Source organism: Motacilla alba, chromosome 3 (assembly GCF_015832195.1).
Source record: "Motacilla alba alba isolate MOTALB_02 chromosome 3, Motacilla_alba_V1.0_pri, whole genome shotgun sequence".
Lineage (NCBI taxonomy): Eukaryota > Metazoa > Chordata > Aves > Passeriformes > Motacillidae > Motacilla > Motacilla alba.
In genome coordinates this window covers 81682681-81704207 of record NC_052018.1, presented here as the reverse complement: position 1 = coordinate 81704207, position 21527 = coordinate 81682681, and the positions used below count along the sequence as shown (strand labels likewise).

The window sequence follows — 21527 nt, the reverse complement described above, 5'->3', positions numbered from 1 at the left end:
CAGGCACTGGAGGTAGTTTTGACATGCTTGTGGAGGTAGAGGATGAAGTAAAGAGGAGGCTGAGAGCTAACTCGGCAAATCCAGTCATCCAAGCTATGTCTTGTCAGTAGTCAAAGGCAAAATGCAGTTTAACTTAATTTGGACTAGACAGCTCCCACTGGGAAAAATTCTTTTTGCTTTTTTTCATCATTGACCACCTGAGAGGAGCAGAGCTTGCAAGTATTAAAGCAGCCAGTCCTGTATGCTCATTTCTTTAAAGTATTGATTTTTTAATTTTTTTTTTATTGCCATCTCTTTATTCTATGTCTATAATCTTCTTTCTTGCAAGCACTTCATGTGTTCATTTCAGTCATCCAGAACCACTTCTTTCCTCTCCCCTTTCAGATTTCTGTCTGTACCGCATCCTGTTCTTCTGTAACCTTGGATTGTCATCATCATTTATAGCTCAGAGAACAAAGAAATTCAAAACGCTGCAACTGTGTCCCTAATCTGTGTAACCACACAATCTTTCCATTTATCTCACCTCCTTTTTGATTTCTTTAGTTATGGTGGATTCTTACCATATGCAGGACTGAGAATTCGAGGTTACTTTCAGGAGAAAAAAATTTCCCCCTCTTTTTTCTCCTAGCTGCTCTTCTGTAGAATTATGAGTATCTAGTAGAATTTAAAAGTGCTTTGCAAGTTTTTAGGGTAACCTTTCCTCTATCTATTTTTATAAATAAGATAGATCTACTGGAAAATGTTGCTCATTCTCTGCTGCAGCAGCAATGATTATACACTAGAAAAGACTGAAAGCATTAATCCAGAACACAAAAGTGGTTTGAAAGCAGAGTGGTCATGCTGCAGGCAATGCCTTACCTTCTGCTGCTGTTTTGCAGACAACAGAGAAAACAGGGCAGTAATAGCATTTGTCTTATTTAATATTTTAGAATATGTAAATATGGCAGAGATTATCAGGTGTTTTAAACATGAACAGCATACTTTACCAGCATTTTAAGAGATGCCTCTTTTAACATCTTTTTAATTGTCATCTTGCACTCTATTAATTTAAATTCCAATAAGTGACAAGGCTGATACTCTACACTGCTTAAAAAAGTCAGTATAATCTAATTTTAATTTTCCCTGTGAAAACTGTAGTAGATTTTCAGGGTTAATTCCGAAATGCTGTAAATTGGTCGTGAAGTTTACAAATCTAGGTGAAGAAGGCAGAAGGAATAACTACTCCAGCAAATAAATCTTGCAGTTGCATATATTTATGTTGAAGAATTTCCACTAAATAAAAATAGTAATTTTTGTCTTCTGATTTTAAAAATAGAGATCTGACTGTACTATTTAGTAAAAGCAGAACAATGAATAATAATGTATTTTTCCTCAGATTTTCATCCATCAGATACTAATAATCACAGCAAAATACTGTTGATGATGGTTACTTCTTAACACATTTGTTTTGCCTTTGTATTCTTTATATACACATAGCAGCTACAAATAGCAGTGGCTGTTTTGCAACACAGTCTCACAAAGTGCATTCTGACCTAATTTTCTAGCTGCTGTTATTCTGGAGCTTCAGAAAATTTCTTGTATTAAAATGATTTTGGCTAAACTTGGAACCTAACATTTGCATTTTAAAAAATGAGGTATTGTGATATTTGTTTGAGAAGATATCAGTGTCCATACTTGTTTTATCCAGGGACAGCATGACAGGCCCTGATATAACTATTTTGTGGAAGAAACAATACCTAAATGATCAGTCAGAGTTTCTTTTGGAGCAAAAACGTTTTGGCAATCATAATAGTTGCACTTCTGAAACTGTACAAGGAAAGTGTTTTAGTGCCATTCCTATCTCTGTGTGAATTTGTGCTGCAAATGAATATAGTCCAAAATTAAATAAGCAAATCTCTAAGAAAGAGATTACTTTAAGTGCCAGTCATTAAATAAGATACTGAATCAGCCTTTTCAGTTTAATGGAAATATCCATCCCTTTTGTTGTGATTTTACTCAGTGAAATATGGCATTAAAAGAATTAGATGTCCATCCTAAATGATAGAATTGTTGCATGCTACTGAGGCAAACTTGGATTGAAAGATGTACAGTTTGCAGGACTAAGGTGACATGTTATGAGTCCAAGTGGAGTTGGTCATCATGTGTATCTTCATGGATATGAATCTTGCAGAAAATCTTGTCTGTTATGCAGCAGAGTCCATTTTTATAAATTTTTAACCTCAAAGCAAACTGTATTATTAAATTCTTCAAATTCCAATTCTGTAGGTTTGTGTTCATAGTAGAAATTAGCAGATAACAGAAAGTACAGAATTTCTTATAAGGCAGCTGTAAAGGTAGAAACTAGCTAAGAATAAAAAGAATATGAAGCAAAACTAAAAGGTTTCTATCTTTTGGGGGGTTTTTTTGGTGCTCCACTCTACATAATTTGAATAGATTCCAGATGAAGGAGAATTCAAAGCCAAATGAATTGGTTAACTGTATGTATCAAGTTGGTTCATTCTTTCCTTAATGTGTTTTCAAACTGAATTTCCAGGAGTGCATTTTCACCTCTGTAGTTAGACCACTTATGCAAATGCAGATCCACTTTCTCACAAGCTCCTTTCTCTTCCAATTTGAAGAGTAAGAAGAAAAAGACAAGACCCTGCCTAGATCTATTATTGTTTGAACATATATATGAAAAAGTATTTTTTGCCCAAGCTGCCATGGGTCAGAATTTCATCAGGCTTTCACTGAACTTAATTGACAACTCTTATAGTTACAAGGTTCAATTATGATTTTACTTTTCTAAAACAAGTATTTGATTGTAACTCAGCTATTTAGAGGATTGCTTCTGTGGACAGCCAGTATCTAAAATGGGAGGCATTTAATGAAGTATAGCTTAGCTCTTTTCTGTGTGTGTTTCCTGTTGAAGACCTTCAAGCAGGAGAAGAAAATCCTAGGCAATTTCTTTCCTTTTTTCAAGATGAGCTAGGCATGCCTTTACTTTTTATCAAGCAGTTAAAGAAAAAAAAAAGCATTTGTACAGTAGTTTATATGAAATATAAGACTATTTTAAAATCTTATTAATAAAACACAAATTTAGAAGCTTCTAATGAGTTTCTTTCCAAACATTTTTCTGAAGTTCAGCATATGAAATTTGGGGCTATGAATTTTCTCTCAGATCTTGTGGTTACGGTTCATATTACTGTAATTTTTGCTGTAATGTGTGTAATGTCCAACCTATGTAACATTAACAATAATAATACATTTAATGCAAATCTGTATGGGGCTTTTTGTTGTGGTAGCTTTTTGGAGGTGACACTGTTAGACGTATTTCGGCTGTATTTTTACTAGCTAAAGTTAAAAAGAAGAGCCTACAGGACTGGCAGTTTGGGGCAGATGTGTGTCTATTCCTTAGGCATCAGTGGTTGTAAGTTAACTATAAAAATGTTACAACCATCTGTGTAACAAGACGGCAGAGATCTGCTCTCGCCTGTTACTATAAATAAGAAGGAGATTTGTTTGACTTCATAGACATTGGATTTATAAAGACTCTATGTGTCAAATTGGAACTACGTGCCATGTTGCTGAGATGTGTCTGCAGCCAACTACCTGGGGTGTCTTCCCCTTCAGACATTCTAGTGTGGTGCAGCAACTGTGCAGAAATGTCTGTATGGCACAACATGTGACAAATTATATTTGTTTTCTACCTATGGCAAATGCATGATTCTTATGGATAAGCTTATCTGGAAAGGTAGCTAAAATGGATATTTAAACAGACCACTGGAGTGAAAATGTGATACTCGGTTTGAAAAGGATTTTAAACGCTGTTTTCCACCATTAATTTTGTTTTGTTTTGTTACTAAGTAGTAGTGTATACAAGATCATGTATGCTTAAGAGAGCACATATCTATGGGAATTGAGACATATCTAGGGAGAATACACCAGCATTTTCAAGTATCTGCTATATTAAATCACAGTAGCTAGTTTGCTGTCACTATTACACTGCTGAATAGAAATTTTGGATTTCTTGGCAAATCTTCAGTGGAACTACTAATTAAAATTATTTCTTGATAACTGGAGCAATCAAGTTGCATTTGAAATTTTACATTTTCTCCTTAAAACTGAACTACTTTTTTGTGTGTATGTGTGTTTGCAAGAAACAATGACAGATGGACGAATTTAGGTTATGTCATTACCTGAAAGACCTTTATTTTCTTCCAGTCCAGTTCATTCTCAGTTAAATATATTGTCTTCCTTATTCTACCAATAGATTAGTATATTTTTAAAGTGATAGTGAGGTATATTTTATTAGTCAAATCATCTGTTTAGCAATGCAATCATAGCTTAAAAATGCACTATATTGTGTTTTTTTAGTTTAAAGTGCATTAATTTTTAAATTGAAAATAGAGATTACATAGGTAGTGTCAAAAAAAAAAACTTTGATGTTAAAGATATAGAGAGACTCACATTGTCTCAATGTCTAAAGAGCCATGTGCTGCACTTTTTCCTGAGCATCATTACACACCCCCATGTATCTTTGGCATGCTTTTGCTGTAACAGGATAGCTGTAGCAATTGGAGATACATAATTGTTTGTGCAGCCCTTCATGCAAGGAGTTTGTAAAAAGCTTTGTGGTCACTGTGTGTCAGCACTGCAGTGCAGACAGATAAAACTCAGCTCTGTCCAGACCTCGGGATTGTCACTATTACTTAATTATTTTATTACTCTTTAGTAGACTCATATTTTACATTGAGAAATGTATACTCCGGAGACCTGCTATTAGGAAATAATTAATGGCTAGTCTGTATACACTTAACACACATATATAAATTGCAAATCCTGCCAGAGTCTTGTTTAATACTGGGGTGTTTGCTCACAGTTCAGATTCTCTGGAATAGAAATTGGATGATCAGAATCTCTCCCTCCCAATTCTTGTGTTGTTCACCATTTGTCTATTTACTATATATCTTTTTAACTATTTTTTCCCTTTCTCAGTTTAAAGAGGTGTCTATATATAGTGTGGTATAAATACATCTATTATTCATGCTTTTATATGTATAAGATTCCCGTTCAAAATAGTTAATAAGTTATGTAAGTTTATAAGACCCCAAACACTCTTTTTAAAGATTTACTCCCCAACTACCTAAACAGCAGACATGCAAAGCAAAATTTTCTTAGTTGTTAGAAAAATTGAAGTATACAAAGAGTGAAATACAAGATTTTCATAAAATGCTGCAAAATTGTATGCAAATAAGTTCTCAGCTTTAAGAAGCAAATAAGAAGCAGAGGGGAATATCCTACCCAATTTCCAGAGGGATATTTAGGGAACTTAATAGTGTTCCGTACAATGCATTCTAGGTCACAGAGTACTGTGTTCATCTGTTTCCAAGTGTGTGTATCTAAAATATATGTATCTATATATATATAGTTTATACACATATATTTTTCTTCTGTAGGCCTCACCGTTCCAATTTGGACAACTTATTCCACTGATCTTTTCATTAGGATCCTTCTTATTTTTGGTCTGAATTAATCTCTGTTTCGTTTGTGCCTACTTGTCTTTGAGCCAAAATTGGGACAAGCAATTCTTCAAAAGAATCTGCACTGGTAATGCAAATAATTGTAGACAGTGGATTTGTCTATTCAGTCCTACCTCTGCTTTTAAGTAAAGTCTTCCTCCTTGTTCTTCGTTTTGCAATAAGCTCTTCATCACCATGGTGTTCTAATTGTTGATCTTTTTTAAATATAGACAGTCAAAACTGTCTTGGGTCTTGGATGGGGACATTTAAATATATTTGTATATATAGAATTGATACATTTACTAGAAATTCATTGACTGATGAATCCTACAGTCACGTTTGCCTTTTTGACAGTACACTAAGAAGTGCATCCAGGACCTCTTTCTCCCAAGTAAATTCAAGTTTTCAGCAGAGACTTTTACTATGAACTGAGAACACATTGAATATATAGTGTGAGACTTTCATCCCGTGTCTGGTGCTTCAATCTTCTGAGTCATCTATTTCTTTCTGTGCAGTATCCCAGACTTTCTCAAAGCTGATAACATCTCTTAAATCTATCAGCCCACTCCTCCTTTTTTTGTGCTGAGTCATAATTCAAAATATTCAAAAATCTGTTTAAATGTGAAGAAATTCTCTGAAAATTCTTCTTCCGTTTCAATTGTTCCTGTTGGCTGTGCTCTTTGTTTTAGTCAGATACTTGTCAACAACTTAGTTAACAGTTGCTGATGGGCATGATATTTAATGTTTTGCTAAAGTTAATGTTGGTAAGATTTATTTCATTTCCTTAATCAAAAAATGAACTGTCAAAGAGTTTAGGGTTCATGTGACCAAAACTGGTTGATCTAGCTTATCTTTCAGTTTCTCATGTTCCAATTACATCTCCATGTCCTTATATATTCCTTTCGTTTCTGAATTTGTTGCAGCCTTTTTTTTTGCATTTGAGGTCATGTTAATGGGCTGATAATTATCTGAATTATCTTCTTTAAGGATTAGTTAATGCTGCACTTGATTTAATTGCATAGCAGTACAGTCAATATGAGGAAGAAGATGTAGAGGGGAAGTCACAGTGTCTGTGTTCACTTTGCACATCAAGACTGCTGGCCACCATAATTTTATTGTTTGAGGAAGTAGAAGATGATGTCTGGGAAAGTTGTATCAGTCTATGTCTTAAAGAAAAGCTAGGTGGGAAAATAGCCAGGTTTGCTTGTTCCTGTGGTCAACAGCTACCAGCTCTCTGACTTACTCTCAGAAGTGGACAATTACCAGACTCTTGCAGAGGGGGTGTATCTTCTGCCCTACTACTTTAATGTATTCTGCCTTCTCCAAAACAGAAGAGGGATAGTTCATTTTCATGCCATCATGAACTGAGTCAAAGCCCACTAATAGTAAGCTTGTGTTCTTGTCTACTAGGAATGTAAAAAGCCCTGAAATATGTGTGATATAAAACAGCACAACATAAGGTTCCAGGCTGTTCTTGTTACTTTCTGTTGTCAGCACAGTTGTTGGTTTTCAAATTTAAATGTTAATTTAGCATTAACGAAGCATTCTTGATTCCTCTAAAATGGAGGTGGATAAAGGTGATGTCTTTGACAGCTCAGCCCAGACTCTCCTTGATTCGGCAAGCTCTAGAAATTCTTTTCGCTGTGCAGATCATAACTGACACTGAAGAAGATGTGCATAACTGGACAGAAATGCACCCGTTGTTTTCCAGGGAACCCCATTTTATTCTCCTACATTTGCTACATGCCTGCAAGAGTTTTAATTTTGAATAGGGGTTGCTTCTGGTGGTCATACATGATTGTTTTAATCCACCAATTTATCACTTCACCACTAGCATACCTTCTTTGAAACACTTTGCCTTCAGTGCCTGGTAGTAACACCTCTGGTCCAAGGTGGTAGTTATGGACCAGCTTCCTCACCACTTTTCCCCTGAGATGTGAAATAAGAAGGGAGCAGTCTGGGTCAGTGTGTTCCTTTGCTGTCTTGAGCATAAAAACGTAGCTGTTTAATGGCAAGAGAAAACACCAAAAAGCATATCTGTCTTGTTCATTCAAATTAGCTTGAGTTACCTGCTCAAATGTACCCGAAATTACAGAATAAAGTTTTCTACCTTTTCAAAAGGGTAATAGCCTTTCCAATGTTGTATAAAGTCTGGAGAACCGCCCTAAATATCAATGTTCCTCCTAAAACATTTAACAATCTAACAAGTTTTGATTTTTTTTGACCATCTAAAAAATTAACTTGAAATCCCTGACTGTTATAATCAACTTTTCTTTCTTCCATATTGTTTTCCATCTGCATTTTTAAAGTTCATTTTCTGCACTGTATTTTTGTGATATGGTTGTGATGTGTCAGAAAAATCATTAAAAAACAGCCAAAAAAACCCCCCACCCAAACCCTTTTCAAATAGCCACTGTGAGACTGTGCAGTAGTTCAGCAGCCAATACCTAGCTGGGATATTTGACTGTAATTGATATTTTCCTGTTAAGCCTTCAGTGAATTCACAATTACAGTAAAATTTAACTATTAACACATGGGGCAAATTACTTTAAGCAGTAGTAAGCAGTAGCAGATTTCTTTCTAGATTTGATCACTGTGTACGATTCTGAGATTTTCAGACAAAGGCTATTTAAAACCCTCTGTTCCCATAGAGTGGAGAACTGAAAATGAAGACAGATGAGTAACATTTAAAGAGCTTTGCAAGTGTGTCATGAAAATTTACCAGCTCTGTAACAAAATCTATTCACCTGTCTCCTTTCAAGGTTATTGTAAGAGAAGGAGACACAAACTAATGATAATTTATGTTTTAATATCATAAGTGATGGAGTTTTGCAAGGTTATTGGAAGACTGCTTTTTACCAATAACTTCAGTGTTTTGATTGCTTCTGCAGGCTCCAGTGCTGTTCCTCTGAAAGTTGATCTAAGTGTGGATATTCTCATTTTCCATATATAAATCTAACCTGTTCTTATATCTCTTTAACCTTTAGTTCTTAAATCTGTTTAGCCTTGATGTGTCTTGTGCCACTAGCTCCATGCCAATGTTGCACTTGAAAGTGGGATATTTTCTAATCATGCTGTTTGTTTCCATCTTTCACTAAGTGCTTAGTTTATGCATTACAAGATCAGGGGCCAATTTTTTTCAGTGTTTTTGTCAGGTGAAACGCAGCCAGAACTTTATTTTGCCTATTTCTTTTCTGACTTAAACTTCCAGAGCTCCAGTCATATTCATTATCAGTTTCTGAGTGTGCTACAAAAAAATTGCCATCCTACAAGAAATTAAATGCTAAACAATTAACTGTGTTTATTAAGCCTTGTGATAGTGCTAATTGGTAGTAGTCAAATAGTAACAGGCACTGGGCTAGTTTTTAGAAATGTGATTTTAAATGTGTTATCCCTCAACTAGACAAAGTTTTAGTGAAGTAGAGGTTATGGAAGTGTCTAAAAGGAAGAACAGTATGGTAAGACCTGTTTAGCATCTGTATTTTTAGGCTACTCCAGACGGTGTTGTGTGTGCTTCTCAGCAGGGCTGCTCAGGTTGGTTCTGGAATAAAGCAGTGATGATGGAAAATATGAAAGACATATAAAAGGATAATAAGATTATTCTGTGTTTGTTTAACTTGTTCTTTGTGGACTGTAAAGTCATGTATGGAGAGGAAGAAAGGGGAAAGGATATTTTTAACTTATTTCAAGTTCTTTTTAACCTCAGAGACCCAGATTCTGCCTTCAGTTACACAGATGAAAATGGATCCTTGTCTCAAACATATCTCATTACTTGGGGCCTGATCCTGAATGATCTTCAGAATTCTGATTTGATTCAAGTCAAGGCTGTTAAATAGTTTCAGGTCTCCAGTGTCTCAGTGGCATGGCTGAAATGACAGTAAACTTTCTCGGCTTGTGTAAAGCGGTGTAATTTTGTGAGTGCTGCACTAGCACTTCCCACACTACCAGAGAAATAGCCTTAGTTTTAGCTATGTGACTTGCATGTAGTCAAAAAAGGTTTTCTGGGGTTTTTGGGTTGTTTTGTTTGGCTTTTTCCCTAATGCTTTGATAATTTGAGACGCTGACCTTTTATATATATATATATATATATTAAAAAAAAACATATGTGTATCTATAGATACACACAATTTCAGAACTAAAAAAAATTGTCTGTAAATTGATACCAAACATAGACAATTGCACAGAATAAATTTTTGGGAGCGCATGACTTAAGAACACTTTAACTTTTACCATTGTGAAGGCTGTTACAATCTTTTGTGCCTTGTCACGCATGTGTTAGATGATGCAAATACTTGTGCTTCTCAAATAAGTATTATGAATAAAATGCCCAAACAAGCTGAGCAGAGACATATGTGTCCTTGGGAAAGGACTTTCATAGGCTAGGCAGAAATGGAGTTTCTGCATCGACTTCCTGTAATGTTAACCCATGTCAATAAAATCCACAGGAAATGTGTCTAGCATTTTGTCGTTTTTAAATTTCCATTTTTAATAGCAAGAAGACACTCCAGGCAGTGCATTTCTGAGGGGTTATTACATTTCTCGGGTGGCTGAAGTCACTCACCCTTCAGCCTTGTGCCTCGCAACACACCCGAGGCGAGCAATAATCCCCAGCAAGGCACTGCCTGTCTTATCTTATTGCTTAATTATTATACCTATTTAATGGTGCTTAGAACATTGTCAGCTGTTGAGAAAAGGTAATTATCACTAGTCAAATGAAAAACACTTTTTTGGCTGCCTTACGGATACACATTTTACTGGTACCTTGATACATAATGAAGCCTGATAGCAAAACTTTTGCTTGTCTCTTCTTCAAGCCACAGCTGTTTCCCTGCTAAATTCATCCCATCTGTCTCCCCTTCCGTAAGGCTGTAGGCAGTATAGCATAAGTACAGAAGCAGTTCAGTGCTATTTTGGATAAACATAGCTGAAATTTGAATCTTTGCCATTTGCAATGCACACATTTTGTTTTACTGCTGTAAAGAGAGCTGTCAAAATAAAAACTACATGGATAATTTACTGAAATGCAGTCAAATAAAGGGATTATCAAAGGGAAAAAATGAAGATATAATATAGGGTCACTCTTACGTTCATGGTGTATTCTGAATTAATTTAATTGTTGACCTCTTGACATTGCTGGGTGCAGAGGAATTGGTAGTAAATAACAAAGGTAGAAGCCATTGAATTAGAATAGGACTTGAAATCCAAGCTTCATGTCAGAAAGAGTAATCATAGCAGGCAATTATTTGTGATAGTGCCCTGTTGAACTCTATGACCAACGCATAGTTCTTTGCTCATTTTGTAAGGAGTAGATAATTATAATACAGCTTGGAAATTAAATCCATCATTTCTATATGTGGCACTGTCTCTGAACATAAAAGGACACCATAATGATCCCAATGAAGCAACAGTCATTACACCTCTTACTCTTTGCAGTTGTGATTGAAATGGAAAAATACATATTAAAGCTGAGTACAGATATCTCCATATCTTCATTGAGTTTGTTGTTCTAAAATGGATTGATGGTCAGTTGTCCAAGGATTGTGTTTGAAATTACAGGTTTCCTGTAACAGAAGGTCCAAGTGACAGCAAGGTCTGCTTGACTCTGATAAAATGTGTCCAGTCCAATGTACAGTCCAACCTAAAATATTTGAGAGTCTTTCAGGCAAAACCCTTTTAAAAAAAATCCTGTATTCTACTGAGGTGTTAGAAGTCCTGTGGCACCTCTAGGAGGAGAAGGGCTTTGACCTCTACTTCTTGGACATACTTTCCTTTCTCTGCATTACTGTTCTGTGTGGTCCATCTTAGAGAAACACTATGACTGGTAAATGCTTGTAAGTCTGTTATAGGAGAATCTTGGAAGCAGTTTCTAGGTTAGCCCTGATGTGTATTTGGGATAGTTACATGTTCTGTGGAAGCTAGTTCTTGAAGGCTTGTGCTTCCAAATCTGTGTTGCCTTAGGCAAAGGTGAACAAAGCCATGTTTGTCCTAACCTAGAAGATGCTCTTGTTGACAAAGAAAGAAGCAGATGATGAACTTAATGGTAGTGGACAATGAAATTATCTCAATATAAAATTGATGTTAATGTCATGAGCATAAAGTACTTTTGAGGAAAAGCGCTTTTTGGAATTCACTACTACTGAAATACTGATTTCAGTGTCCTGTACCAAGGTAGAGAAAGGGCAAAAAAGGATGTTAAGTTGCTAGCTGCTTCTGTATTTACAGAACTGTTTTTAAACTGTATCAAAAGAAACAAAGTCTTTTTTATTGTTACTAAGAAAGGTACTGCAACACAAAAAGCTCACACAGTAGTTTTTCATGTATATATGTGTAAAATCAATAGTCTGTGGCAAGGATCAAAACAGCGTTACTCCTCCATATTAATGGAAATGTAAGAATTTCTCTACAGACACTAAATTGAAATATTCAATGATTTCAAAATACTATTTTTGGCTTTGTTCTGTTATATGAGCAAAATTATGTTATAATCTGTGAGATTGAATGTTGATAGTTATTCCTGTAACTGATCCAGGAGCTGATAACACACCTACTGCACTAGAACTGGTACCTTCATGTATTGGTTTAGATGAAGAAGGGCTCCATTATTTTTCAATGGAAGCCCAGTTCTTCAAGGACTCCATCAAATGTAAAGGCCTCTCACCCTCTGATTGAAAAAGTTGTTGTATTGACTTCTCTGAGGTCACCAAAGTATTGCAGTAAACAGCCTAGTTGCTTTAATGGTAAATATATTGTGGTAATTCCTTAAAGTCCTATTAATATCTGCATTGATATTTTAAAAATAGTGTCTATGACTTGGTCATCCAGTTTTTATAACATAGATCTGATGGAACATGTATGTTTACCAAAGTAGTTTTTCAAGAAACTTCAGCTGTTTTTTCCACTCTTCAAAAGGAGAGATTTATCTGTTACATATTGGAAATGGTCAGTTCCTGTTAAAATCATTAGGTAGCTGCTGTAAGTTGAAGTGGGAGGCCTGTACCCTCATGAATAACAATTTTGACAGATTCACTGCATTTTTTCTGAACGTGATTTCAAAAGTGCAAGTAGGTTAAGAAAATCTGGTTGTTACAAAGAGTTTTACCCTCTTGTAGCACAGTTGAGATTTGGGGATGGAGAAGTGAACAATAACAAGACCAAAACAAGTTATAGTGACTGTCTTTGCAATGTGCAAAGTATAAAGAAAGTTGTCAATATTATGCTTTTCTCATATTTGTTAAATTAAATTTTTGCATTCCAGAGTACCTTGCCATAAGTACGTGCATTTGTTAAAGATGTGATCAAAACCCCAAGATTATGTGAATTCCTGTTGATCCTTCATCTACAGTGTTGAGTGTTCCCCCACTGCTGGGACTGTTTATGGTGATCTGGATCTAATAAGGGGTCTTTTTTCAAACGTAGCACTTAAATACTTATTTGATTTTTGTCTGCCCATCATCTTTTTACTTACATTCAGAATTTTTTTTTCTATTTGAGTTTCTAGATCAGACAGAAAGCCTTTTATTTCCACTCATTCCTTCTGCAGGTTAGTGTAAGGACAAAAGGAAAAGAGAGAATGGATTAGAGGGTTCACATTTCACATACTACCAGAGGAAAAAAAAACCATCAAGTAACATGGAAGAAGATAAAAACTTCAAAGACATATGAAAAATATTCTTATAGCACTGTTTTGTATTCTTTTCCATTTACTATTTCATGCTTTTCTTATGTTTAATGTAATTTTAGGTATTCCAGCAGTACATGTAGAGGGAATATTTTCTGGAAATGTTCTGAAGATTTCTGGATCTTCTGAAAAAATATATATTGTGGATGTACACAGTGAACAAAAACCTCTGCTTGTTCAAAATTTTTCATGCAATTTACTTGTTTGCTCAGGGGTCTTGTGAGTTACATGTTCAGAACTGAAAGCCAGTACAATCTTTACAGAATATTATTACTTTTTTTCTATCTTACTGTCTGCTGCCACTTTCAACTACCTCTGTTTTGGCAAATTTTAGACTTAGTTGCTATAATTAATGCTGATATTATGATTAGATATAATCTGCAAGTTCAAGAATTTGTTAAGTAATTTTTTTAATAGCATCATGGCATAAACTGACTGGTACGATCTTTATGGTACATAGATGTTTTTCGTCTTTTAGCCTAGGTTCTCTCAAACGAACAATTACACCATGTGTTAGAAGTGCTTGCAGGTCATTTATACAAAGCTAAAATCCTTTTTATACAGCGATAGTGAGCTCTGGGTTTTTTTGGGTAGGATGTTTTGGTTTTGGGTTTTTTCTATTAATAGTGCAAGGGAAAAGCTTACCCTATGATACTGTGTTCAAATGCTTCGCTCTGGGCTGTTCTTTGCTGAATTGTCTCTGGACCCAGCATAACCTGCTCCATTTGAACTCCACCCCCCCCCCCCCCCCCCCAAATGTACAGAAGCAGCCCCAAAATTTTAAACAGCAGGGTGTATTTATGCAAAAACAGAGGTTAAATTAATTTTGGTAAAAAACAGAACTGATTAGCATCCTGATAGTTAAATTCATTAGCAGAGTCCCCCAGTTGCACTTTGGTTAAAGCAGTGTTGCAAGATAAGTGAGTGATCCTTCCCATGCTACTTTATTTCCTTTTATTAATCAGTGGAACTTTGGTTTCTAGAAACATCTGAATTCATTTGGTCCCATAAACACAATGGAAAACTGTGGAGCAGAATTAAAAATTAGAATTACTTGATATGTTAGTGTTGTTTGTGTGAAAATATCATCCTAAAATTTCTGTTCCACTAAAATTTATTCTGTTCTATTTAGCTAATTTCTATTCATATTTTTAAATAGCACAGTTGGGGATTCTTTTCTTTGTAATCTTTTTGGGAAGGAGTTTTTTTCTAATACTTCAGTGACTTTCTGCATCAGATTGCAGGGTAATGTTACAGTCAGTAATGTTTACATCAACAAATGTAAATTCAAATTAAATCTATTATTTAAATAGCATAATGGAAACACATGGTGCTTTGTAGTCATGTAATTAAAGAAGATCTGTGCCTCCAGGAGTTTATGATCTGAAGATCAAAACCATTTCCACATGCAACAGACCTCTTCTAAATTGTCGGTCTACAATTTGGGGATTTTGTCTTGCATCTATTTCAGCATAAATTTTACTCCAGAGATTTCAACCAGGCCAGTGCAGAACTGTCTGAGATGCAATGCCTAAGCTTTGTACTTGACACTTTGTGTAGGGGCAATTTCCTCTCTAGCACAGAAAAGCTTGGTGTTTTGATGTCAAGATTTATACCTCCCTGATTTAACTGCAACACTGTGAACTAAACTTTGTGAATGATACTAGTTTAGCTGGTGGGGGGGAGAGGAAACTCAATTTCTTATGTTTAACAAGGAGTCTGACTAGCCATGCATTTTTTTTCCCAGTTGTGAAAGTAATTTTGTGCAAAATTGCATTTGAGTTAAATTATTCACTCATCCTGGGGCAATAGCCTGTATTCACTTTCCAGCTGAGACAACCTAAAATATGGGAAACAGACCAGCCTAGTATTCCATTGTTACCTTTTATAATATGGTGTTTTGGAAATGATGATGAAGGCAACCTGGATATTTCATGGATGAATTAGTAGATTCATAAACTGAAAGCTTTGCTTGCTATTTGTAATGGTGTTTTCTCCCTTCCTTTCAAAACTGTGCTCACAAATCGGAGCTGTTGGTTTTATTACAAAAAAGAAAAGAGGAGGACAAAGAAAAAGGGGGGAAAAAATCAAGCCTCTTTTTTCCTTTGAAGAAATCTTTGCCTGAATTGCTGGCTGAGTTCCCTCAAAAGGCTTGCACTCCTTCAAAACTTGGAATTAAGTTCAGACCCCAGGTAGGTGAGGTAGACTACTTTCTTCAGTTTAGTTCTTTTTCTGCTGACATTATGCTACAAAAGAGTCTGGGTGTAGACACGTAAGTTCTTATTGTCAAGTGTGATGGTTTGGGATTTTTTCTAATTATCATCCTAATTAGGACCCTGAATTAAAAAGAATTTTTCTTTTTTTGGTCATGGGGAACTAAATGAAGAACGGTCTTTGAACCATGTGACTTTCAGGTACCTGCAAACCTTCAAGCCCCTTTGTTGCTGTAATGACTTGACTGCAAAATTATTTCACAGCCATAAGGGGCAACCTTTGCCTTTAACCTCCTTGTCTGACAACTTTCCTTAAATTGAAGTAAGCTTAGACAGTACCTCACATATTCACATGTTCTATTCTGTGTTCCAGTGCTTTTTTTCTCGAAGTTGTTGCTTGGGATTGCATGGCTTGGAGGTGGTGCTGTGTGTGGTTTTACTCAGTTGTTTAAATCCATTAAACATGAGTTCTGGTAATTTCCTGATCCTGTGAATGCTTTGAGCTGTGGCAGCTAACAGAGACTTCTCAGCACTTTGTTGGGAACTATGGCTGTTTTCTTCCAAGCATTGTGTTTCAGTTTTACCCATGCTGTGCTACAGATCCTGATGTTGCTGGATTCAGGGCGTCTGTGTGCTGTGTAGATTTAGTACTGCACTAATCTTGTCTAACATCTTCTAAGATTGAGCTGTGAAGTGATTGTTTGTTATGAGTTATAGGCATCAATGAATGTTGGCATTTTTCTTCCAAGCCTGTTTGAGCAAAGTTTTGTACCTCAGGTACCTCAGGTACAGCTGTATGTTGATCAAAGTAAAAGGTTTCCCCACAATGAGCAATGGTCCACATCCTACCTTCTGCATATTTGCAACTGGATTTCCTTTGTCCTGTTCTCTTTTTTTTAACCTAGCTGTAGCTTTCTGAGCCTTTGGGTCATATGGTGTGTGGCTTCACACAAATGTTTACTACATGACAGGCTAACTTAGCAACCAAGATTTGTTTTCTTCTTCTTCCTCAGTGCTTTTGTCTTGTGCTGACATACTGGATTCTGTGCTGTACAAACGGAAGCCCTAGATGACAACCAATGTAGTGTTATGCTTTTGGGACCTGTATTTTTGGATCTAGACTCAGATGAAGGACTTGTGCTTAAAAACATGCCGTACTTGGCAATACCAAATACCAGGTTTCCTGAATCGGGGGTAATCTTGTAGTTCTAATATAACACTGAAAAAAAACCCCAAAAATTAAAAATCCTGTGTCAGCTGGGGTACCTGAATTTCAGGGTGCTTTGGGTGGAAAAAAAACCAGGAAGAATAAGATTTCCTAAGAGGGTGTAGCATTGATAGTCTTAAACAACCCACCCCCCAAAATACAGCAAAACAGCAACCCCAAACTACAGAGGTTCTGTGAAAACACAATAATTCTGACATCAGACAGTTAAATAACAGACTCTGATGCAGAAAACTGCCCCAGATTCCAACATTCCTTTCAGCTGAGATTAGAAAACAAGGTAGACTTAGCATGAGCAATAGTGTCTTTATATGAAGAGATTGCTCTTGTTAGGCCCATATGTGAACCATATATCCAGATTCTCTCTACATCCGCTCACTTGTCTCCCTGTCAGCATCTGAAGAGAGATCCCCAAATGATCAAATGTACCTTTCATACCAGAATTTAATTTTAGAAGACTGTCTTGGCCTATTAATTTTGATTATAACAATGCTGTGGTGGCAGAGACATCAGATTGCAAGTAAAATTTCAGAAATCCAAATGCTACAAAGCTCTAGAAATAAATGCAAGTGCAACTTGCAGTAATAGGTCACAATAGTTGTATATGGTAAAATACATGTCATTATTGAATAAGAAATAATTCATCAGGGCATGTATTGTTCATGTGCACTTGGTGTGTTACAAACTGCAGCATGGAGGCTAAATACTTCCAGGATCTGTGTGTGCCAGATGAGGAAGGCAAAGTTTAAGAGACAAAAAAATAGTTCCAGAGCTGACACTTGTAGAAATTTGGAACTTAGGTACTGCAGAGCATCTTAGACGTTTTTGTAATTTATTTTCTTTCTCATATTCAAGGAGTTAAATTAATAAAAACTGATTACATTAGAGTAGTTTGCATACCATGAAAATTGTCAAAATGTTAATTGAAGTATTTCAAATACCTGGTTGATTACCTATTTTCCCTTTAAGGTATATTTTTTTATTTTATTCTTAAAATTAAGTGCATGAAGTCACCATCAAGAACTAGAAATTATACTAAAACAGGAGCCACAGAATTGAAAATGCCAGTATGAAGTAATGTAAGCAGTGTAGTGATTCTATGTTTTCTCTTTTGATAATGGATGTCTGAGGGTGTTCATGTGGTTATTTCATGAAGAAATCAATTCCCTTGCTAATGTCGTCACTTCCTCATGTAGTCCTTTTCAAATTGAAGCAGTTTTACATTCAATTCCCTGTTTCTTTGTCTCAAAAGAGGAAGAGGGTTCTGTCATTTCTACAAATCACTGTAGAAGTTCTGTTGCTTCTACAACTTACAAATGCAGTGCCCAATAAAACTGGGTGAATTATTTACAATTATTATTTCAAACATTTTTGATTATACCTAGAACATGAATACAGGAGGCTTTAAACCTATTTTTATAATCATTATTATTCCATATAATAAGAACTGTAATTTCTTTACAAACTTTAAAAAACTTCACTTACACTCCACATTCCAAAAAGCCCCTCCCAAACAAACCCAAAAAGATCTGATAAGATATGGTAGCAGAGTCTTCATCTGACCCAGCCTGTTTCTCAAGCATTCCAGACTGCAATCCAGTGAACCTATTGGCACTTTCTACTGGAAATCATTAATGGTGGCCATGGGTAAGCAGCAGTTCAGTTACACTCTGCAGGCAAGGGAGAAGCTTTTGACACACACTGCACCTTCATAATTTTCCCTTGCTTGTCAAGAGAATAAACTATATATTTCTTTTTTCTTTCTTTCTTAGTATGCAAGCAATAAGAACATGTGCAGCATTTTCATTATTTCTACAGGAGTCAGTTTGCAGCCGGTCTTGGTGAAGACTTCACACGTGGTTCCTTTATTCACCTGTTCTTGGACAAGAAGTCATAGGACTTATACAAAGTTAATTTTCTCTCTCATATCTAAATCTAAAACCATACTTCTTGCCTAAAAAGTAAATTGCAATTCTGAAGTGCCTAATCAAATGCATGTTTCACATGTGCAAAGGACTTCTGCTGGCCATGCTTTCTATTTCTGAAATTCTGTTTCCGATGTTTTTATGGACTCTTATTGAAAGGAGGGCAGCTCTGGATGTTGCTGCTGCAGGATTGGCGTGGGGCGAGGCAGTCTGTGAGACAGCTCTCCAAGCACACCTTCCTCTGGAACTTCAGTCACAGCTGATGTGCACAGACATACCAGATGTGGTCACAGACAATTGGTTTTGACCTGATATGTTCAGGAGACATCCTGCTGTGTTGATTATTGCTTTGCTATCCCAAGCAACACAGTAGATAAAATAGGCATTTTTCAACCCTAAGTAATACTGAGTTATTAAGAACCTTCCAGGAAAATGCAAAGATACACAAAGACACTCCTCATCTAGGAAAATAAAGGAAGTGAATATGTTCAATCAGATAATTGAAAATAACTTCTCTCTCATTTCCCACAGTCTCCTAGGATTGGGGCAAGTGGGCCAAGCCTGGGCATTAATACCTGAAATGAAAATTGGTTAATGATCAGAAATATGTGTGAAACATAGAAGGTCTGAAGAGATTAACCCAAGAGGCTGGAGAGAGGTTTTGTTGATTTTATTACATATATTTTGGCTTCATTGCATAGTTTTTAAAATTTTATTATTGTGCATAGAACTAACTGAAATCCTAATTTCTAGTTATAAATATTTCTTGTTACTGTAAATACCCTTTATATACTTTATTATAACTGGTAAATCAAGCCCTATCAAATTTAAACTGGGCTAAAATGCTACGTCATTGAATACATTGCCACATTTTGAATTTTGAAATACAAGTGTGTTTTGAACTTCTGTCATCTTTTTCTTAAGAAAAAGAGAAAAAAAATTTAATTATTGGAGGAGAAAATAGTTTTTTAAATTTTGGTTTTGTATAAAATTGTTCAAAGCAATGTTGATGAAATTTTAAATAGCCTTGAGACAGAGAGTACTAGGGGAAAGGAAAGCACTAGCCTTAAACAAACAGCTTGGAAACCTAGTATTGTCCTCAAAAGTGCTGGTTTCAACCAAACCTTCAGCATTGGTCGACTCTTTCTGTGAGGATAGGACGCCATCATTTGTGTAGGAACTCTAACTCCTAAATAGCTGAGGGGAAAAACAATTTGTTCACTGTGTAGTTGAACACAAGCAATCCCATATTGCAGGGAAAACTGTTTTTGTGAAGGCAAGGGAACGTTCTGTGCACATTGCAATGGAGACTTGGTGCAGGGAGACTGTTTGGAGCAAATACATGTTTAGTTTCTGTTCTGAAAAAGATGTTCTTGCTAGAACAGACACATGTGCTGCATGTTCCTGTGCTCCACAGTGCTTCACAACAACTGCATGAGCAATACATGTGAGCAGCATTTGAGGTAGAAATGTTATCTTTTATCTCTTTGATGTCTTATTTTAGTGATGCAGGAAAAGTTTGAGGAAATAGTGTTTCTGAAGAAAAGGTGCTGCAAATTGTCAGCAGACAGAGCTGCAAAATTGTGCAGTCTGTCCTTACATATTTCTATCTCTGCCTGCTCTTCATTAACTGAGATGGTTATTCATCACAGAGTGGTCAGTGGGAATTTTATAGGAAAACTTATTTATAATTTCTAGGTTCTATTTTTTTTTTCATTTCAGGCTCTAAAGTGTATCTTTTCTTTTCTATTATAGTCCATTATGTCATAAATGGACAAATGATAACTCATCACAAACAAAATTATTTTTGCAGCCTGTCTTCCTTGGCGTCTGGATTCTAAAGAGATAACCTGGATGCCTGCATGCCAGTGCAACCAGGATTTTTATGGTGTGAATAATCTTTGCTCATCACACCAAAAAAAATCGGTGTGACAGTGTATTCCTGCAGAGTCATTAGCATACAGACTCACTCTGCTTGCTTAACAAAGCATGGTTTGGTGTATTATAGTTTCCTAGTCTGCTTGTCGGATTCACCTTTGACAAAAGCCGAGAGCAAATTCAATCCCTTCTTCAGTGGTACATTAATGTGGGAAATAAATCTTCAGGCATAAGGTCTGAATGGCAGTCATTTAAATAATTCAAATGCAGGGATCCTTTTGCCCATGTGCCTTTAATTTCTTTGTTTTGTTTCACTGTATTTCCCAAATCACTGAGAGACAAATGATCTTCTGCGACAATCTATATTTTTAAAATATCTAGAGCTAAATAATCCCCGTCCTCTTTAAATGCAGTTTAATTGGTTACATGTAAAATAATTATTTGCTCTCTCTTTTGTGGTGTGGAGGGGGGAGTTGGAGGGGAGAAGTAACATACAAGCAGATGTGCTGCTAGATCTACAGGCTTCTGCCAACCATATGGCATCTTAAAGAAAGATGGTTGGAGCGTCTGGATTAGCAAAGAGTCGGGATGGAAAGCCATGTGTCGTGTTGGTACAGGCAGTTGTTTTAGCTCTCTGTAAAAGGCTTCAGGAGATTGTGTAATGGAACAAATGGTACTGCAAGCCTAGTAACAGCCTTACCGCTGCTGGAGAGGCAATTGGCCCCCAGGCGAGTACTGCTTCATCCTTGCTTGTTGGTTTTTTGTGAAGGATTTTTAGATCGTTATTGTGTGTTCTTCTTTTAACGTACAGGAAACTTGGGAGATGTAATTCTGAACTTTATACTTGAAAGAGAGCTATTGAGTGCTTAGGATTTTTTCACACTCTCATTTTTTACAATGAAAACATACATTTCCCTTCTCTTTGAAATGAAAAGCTCGTGCCCCTCTGCAAATTTCCCGCATCTTTCGTGAACACTTTGAGACATCAGTTCACTGAATTTGTCGCTGATGCCAAGATTTTGGGGGAAAACTGCTCTCTCTAGGATTTGCTTAGTTAAAAAGAGTGGGGCTATTGTGCTTGTGGCTATAATGTACTAGCTTGGTATT

General features: G+C 36.1%; 1 protein-coding gene across 2 annotated transcripts in view; it reads left to right on the top strand.

The window, feature by feature from the left end:
* The window catches only part of SDCCAG8 (SHH signaling and ciliogenesis regulator SDCCAG8), a 116363-nt gene that overhangs the window by 67063 nt on the left and 27773 nt on the right, over positions 1-21527 (top strand). The gene's annotated exons all lie outside the window — the stretch shown is intronic.